Genomic DNA, 6,254 nt, shown 5'->3' on the forward strand with positions numbered 1-6,254 from the left:
ACACGAATAGTTTGTAAACATTTGGAAATCTATCAGTTCATTGATTACACTGTAAAACGTAACAACAAAACTTCCTTGATGAGCACAGAGCTTCCTCGTTCCTCTCGATGAACATTTTCGGCTTGTTTTTCATTTTGTTTTGCATATGAATAGAAGACCCCACTCCAAAAGCAAATGAGAATTGTCTCTGGTGTTGCGGCAGTCTGCGGCGGCGATTGAGCCAACGCTGCGGGTAGCAAGCGCAACCAAAGGCCAGCAGCCCGAGCGGCGGCACTGGCCCAAAACAGCAAACGGTGGGTGAAGAGCAAGGGCAGCTTCAAGGCCAGTGACCCCAAAATGGTGCAGCCAACAGACAGGGACAGCGTGCAGGGAAGAAAGGCACGGTTATGCAGGAAAGTACCTGCGTGCGAGAAACCAGCTTTTGTTAGGCAGGTTGTGACATCAGCCAAGGGAGGCCACGGCGGGAACAATGCAAGTATAAAAGTCGGGCCTGAGCCCTAATAAAACTCAGAACTTAACCTGGCTACACTGTGTGTGTGTCTTTCAAGTAGCACACGGCTACAGTATCTTGATTAATCTGCTTTTATCCTCAATAAATCAAATTATTTGGTCATCAGCACTTTGTGGAAAATGGCTGCGATGTTTCATAACTAATTTACTACAAAATATCGCTACATTTTTAAGATTGAGGAAGGTATTTATAGATGTAAGGCAAAATCTGAAATGCAAGTTTCTTTAAATTACATTATCTTTCTTTGGCTTGGCTTCGCGGACGAAGATTTATGGAGGTGATAGGAAACTAAATCATGTTAAATTTATCACTTTAGCTTGTACGTGATGTACATGATTATGAAATGAAGTGTACATTTTAACTGGTCATTGCTCTTGCCTATTTATGAAAGCAAACAATATAATGCTTGTTGACCAACCCAAATATAGCATTTGAAATCCTGAGATTGCCTGAATGTTTATACTAATGTAAAATAATCTGAATGTTTATCTCACTGTTAAAGCATACAGGTATTTCCAACAATTAAGTATAATTATAATGGTAACCTGCAGCAAGTAAAACTTTAATTCCATCTATCTGTTATGTCTATTGCAATAGACTTGATTAGTTTATTCATTCATGTGAATAGGAGTGTAAACTTTATGCATATCTGAATAATACTGTGAATGCTGTTTGAATGATTAATTTGAGGTCACTGGGGAGATTGCTGTACATAATTAATTGGGGAGCACAAACTGGGCCTTGGTGTAGCATCTCATGCATTGGACAGATTTCCACAGGAGCCATAGACTTGCAAGTGCTGTCTACTGCATTATGGATGAGTCAGTACCACAATGGAAAACTGTTGTCCTGAGGAATATTTCTAAGTGCCATATTTTCTGGCTTAAAAATTTCAGTGTGCAAGTTGAGTCAGGAAAACCAAAAAAAAACTCAAGAAATGGGCGTTGACATTTGCCAGATATATTTTTGAAGCCTTAAATTCAGCTCAAAATCCAATCTATTTTGATCTGGCATACAAGTCAACTCTTGAAAAACTTTAAAAAAAAAAGATTGTGACATATTTTTGTGGAGATTTTTATTGAAAACATCACAGTTGGTACCCTTCAAAATCACTATCATTGTCTGAAAACAACACATTTAAATCCTTTCGGAATCATTCTCGCTATCGTCTGAAGCAAGCACATCCATACGTTCACTGTTTAAACAGTCGTCATATGGGTCCCAGTCTGTATCTGATGAGGCGGTTTCAGCTTCGTCATCAATGTCCCACAATAAATCATTTTCTGTGCCATTGATTGCACAAGAGATGTACTTTTTAAAAAAAAAAGATTTTATCACAGTCCCTACTTTAACTTTGTCCCATCTCCTGAGCACAGTTCCACAGCATATCAAGTGATGCAGGACTCATTGTCTCACTTTTGTAAATGACTTTTTCTGTACTTGAAATCCATGTATTCCAATATTTGCACATGATCTTTGAATGGCTTGTTCAAGCAGACGTCGAGAGGTTGCAATATCGACATCAAACCACCAGGGATAACTGCCATGTAAGTATTATGTGTTTTAGAGTTCTGTTAAGTGGCTGTGAAACATAGCCAAGACCAGCGAACTCCATTCTTCGTGTAAATTGCCTGGCTACCTGTTCCATACATTGTTTATCCATCCTTTTTCATGAAAATGTACAAAAATAATACCTGCAGGGAATTTCATTTTCGGTTTAACTTTGCATTTGAAGATTATCATGGGTCTTTGTCCTGTTGGCAATGCATGATCACACCACAATAAACCTGGTCCTTTCGTGGCCTGTACTAGTTTGCACAGTTTTAACACCTTTCCATTCAATTGTTCTATTGCCTATCATGTCGAAATTCATGAGGGTTTCGTCCATGTTTCGGCTATTTGACAATGCAAACTGGTGTTTTTGACAGTTCTGTATAATAAACTGGTGAAAACCTACAACTTTATGATCAAGAGCTTTTGGTATTTCATGTGCAATTTTTATTTGTTTTAGACAATAGACAATAGGAGCTGGAGTAGGCCCTTCGGCCTGTCGAGCCAGCACCACCATTTTACAGATCATGGCTGATCACTACCATCAGTACCCCTTTCCAGCCTTATCCCCATAACCCTTAACTCCATAATACCAGATTTTTCTTGATCATGAAACAATTGTACCAGCCGACTGTAGCCTCAAAATCTGGGTGTGACTTGGCCCACTGCAGTGCAAATGTTCTTATTTCGGGTGACTATGCAGCAATCTTGCCTCTGTTCACGTACCCATTCTTCAATGTAATTTTCAAACTCTGGCCAACAAGGGATTCCTTTTCTCAAAGAACATTGCTGTTTTGGTATCTTTCTTAAAGTCTCTTCTTTCTTCCTCCATTCTTTAACCAACTTCTCATCCACGTCCAATTTTCTCGCAGCAGCCCAGTTGTTGGTTTTCTTGGCCATTTCTATCACTTTCAACTTAAAGCTTGCTTCATATTTTCGTTGCCTGCTGCATTGTGTCGATGGACCTTCCATGATAGCAGATAAATCTGCGCGATTTATTGGGGGGGGGGGGTCGACATATATACCGGGCAACAGCCCATCTCAGGCATTGAGAGCTTTGGGGATCAACTTGTATGCTGGTCAATGGGGCACCTTAGGCAGCCAGAAAATTGGGGTCGACGTGTATGTTGGATATACCTAATGAGGCTGAAAAAAGGGGGTTGACTTGTTTGCCAAAATATATGGTAATTTAAATAATTTGATTGCAAAAAATATTTGGATGTGTTGTCAGATTCAGGGTTGGAAATCAGATCTGATGTGGAAATATCCATCTGGATAATTAAATACAGTGTGTTGACATCACTTCCTAAATCTTCAATGTACAAATCTCTAGATAAAGATGAAACCAATTTTCATCTGAATAAAATGTTCACTTCTGATTGATCACTTGCATTGCCTCATCACCTAGGGAAAGAAAATTGCAGTAATTCAAAGCTTCTGGGGTGTGAATAAAATGAAATCTATTGTTTTATGCCTTGACAATTGGCTGAATATCATCTTCAAACAACCCTCCTGATTGAAAGGCTTGCAATTGCTGAAGACTGTAGCAAAGCTTATATAAAAAAAAGCAAAGTGCATCTGACAATACATAAGGGACATTACACAGCTGCCTCAAAAATCTTCCTGCTTTATAGCTTTGGCTCTACTACATCTTATTTCTCACAACTCTGATTTCACCCTTATTTGTCCTGGGGAGACTAAGACAGACTTCTCTAGATTTCTCCCTCCACCATACCAGTCTCTATTTTTAACTGACCATCCTTCACAATTTTTTAACCAGCTCCCACAAGTCTACCACCAGATGCACGTGTTCTATTTCAGCAGTTGAAGGAATTTCTCCACTGTTCTATCCCCACCTAGCATTTTCCATTTTATCACTTTACAATGCCAATGCAGACAACATAATACTGCCCTTTCACCTCTTCCCTTCCAACCCTGAAGGGATCTACCCATCTGGGTGAAGCCTTGTCTCTGTAGAAGAAACTAAACACTGATTAGGAGATAGCTTTGCAGAACATTGGCCTTCAGTATGCAGGAGTGAATCTGAGTTTCAGGTTGCTTGTCATTTTAATTCATCATCCCACTCTGACCTTTCTGTATGGCCTGCTGCACCTATTACAGTTACTGTGAGGCCCAACACTGTATCTTCCATCTTGGCATTTGCAGCTAAATCACCCTTTCTGTATTTGAACTGTCATTTTCTGCTCAATTTTTCTAATTTTAATTGTACAGTTTGGCCTGCTGGTTTTGTTCCTTAGTATTAGAGCCACAGGTCACCTATCAAGCATAATCTGATTCTACATTTATTAATTTAGTCTTGCCTTGTCAAAAATATTCAATTTGTTCTCTCCATTCCTGCCTCAACACCTATCTTATCTCGGACCTAAAACTAACTGTTTTCTCTCTTTCCCATTTCTGACATAGGTTCCTGACCTGAAATATTAACTTTCTTTCTCTCCCCACTAATACTACTAGACCTGCTGGATTTTTAAAATCTAATATTTGCATCTTTTTCAGGTAATCTTAGTATCCTCTCTGAAGTTTCCCTTCAGAAGATGAGCAATCATTTTCTTGCAAGTCCGAAAACTTGGCTCCGCATATCCATCTTGAATTTGAAGGCTCTCCATTGTTTGGATTCAGTGTCCCAAAGGTTAACATCTGAACACTGAACCAGCTCCTGCAACAGGCGTTCAAACCAAAATCCTTCTGTGGATGCTGCCTGACCCACCGTGTTCCTCCAGCAGTTTGCCTTTTGCTCCACAAAAGTTCTATCTTTCACTAGATGGCACTACATTCTGATGAAATCTAAAGTTACCACTATCCCAATCAACACTAGGTGGCAATTCACTCAAAAGGTTGAAGCACATTCTATATCAACTGAAATCACAATTAAAGAATTTTCAATACTGAAGAGAAAGCCTAAAATATTTATGTTTTATTCTAATTATCATCCATAAAAGTAATTTTAATCTAACGTTTGGGTTTTCTGCTGGTTACAACCGAATTCTGTTCCAGGGAAATGCTTGTGACCTGAAGTGTTTGTAAGTCAGAAATAAATAAGTGTGTGTAGAAGTAAATCACAGAAACAGCTGTGATGGGAGAGTGATCAGATGTGGGAAGAGATTCCCCCCCCCCACCCCTTATTTTTTATTGTGTGCCATTACAGGTTCCATCATCAGCTGACTGGGCTTGGGCCCCGCAATCCATTTCAGTTGTTTTATCCCAGGAGTAATAAAAGATTGGCACCAAGCATTATTGCGAATGATATCTCAACTCATGAATGGCCAAGTTATAAAAAAAGGCCACATAAGTCTGCATAGTTTCATGTCTAGGTACATTCTACGACAGGGTGGTGGAGGCAGATCACATTTTGCCTTTTGAAAGTTGGCATAGTGATTAGCCCAACATCTTTACAGCGCCAGCGATTGGGACTTGACTGGAGTTCCAATCCCGCACTGTCTGTAAAGAGCTTATATTCTCCCTATGTCTGCGTGGGTTTTCTCCACGGGGCTCCAGTTCAAAACGTACCAGGGGATGTAAATTGGGTAGCATGGACTCGTGGGCCGAAATGGCCTGTTCCTGTGCTGTATGTCTAATATTTTTTTTATTTAAAAAGAGCAATGCTAAATTTCATTTCCTCCAGAACCTGTACACAGTTAAGATGCTGCACAATGCCAGCTGCTCACCTGGGTTACTCCAGCGCCACTTGCAAGTACATCCTCTACCTTCCAGAAAGATCACCATCAAATTCTCATTTCGGAATGCATTAAGCAAGTGTTAAGGTCAGTGTTAAATGGTTTGAGATAAGTTTTTAAGAAATGAGAAAGGAGAGGGGTGATGGTTGAATGAGTGTAGAACAGATTATTCAGGTCTATGGTAACAAAAGGATGCATGAAGGTTTCAGCAGGTTGTGAGCTAAGATGGGTCAAAGTTGAGTGACATTGCAAAGAAAGAATCTTGGTGATCCAGTGGTATTGTGCTCCACTCTGTAAGCTATGTTGACTTTTTAAGACCTATTTCCTTCTTTCATAATCATGTAATGAATGAATAGCTGCTCACTGCCTTTGAACATGCTTCAGATTGATTCAGGCACCGAGTTGTTTGTAATAACACTAACCAAGGGTGATTGCAAGGGCACTCACTGACAGATAGTTAAAGATTACGCAGAGACTCTAAATCTGGCCAAGTAAGC

Source organism: Narcine bancroftii, chromosome 8, assembly GCF_036971445.1.
Source record: "Narcine bancroftii isolate sNarBan1 chromosome 8, sNarBan1.hap1, whole genome shotgun sequence".
In the NCBI taxonomy this organism is placed as follows: domain Eukaryota; kingdom Metazoa; phylum Chordata; class Chondrichthyes; order Torpediniformes; family Narcinidae; genus Narcine; species Narcine bancroftii.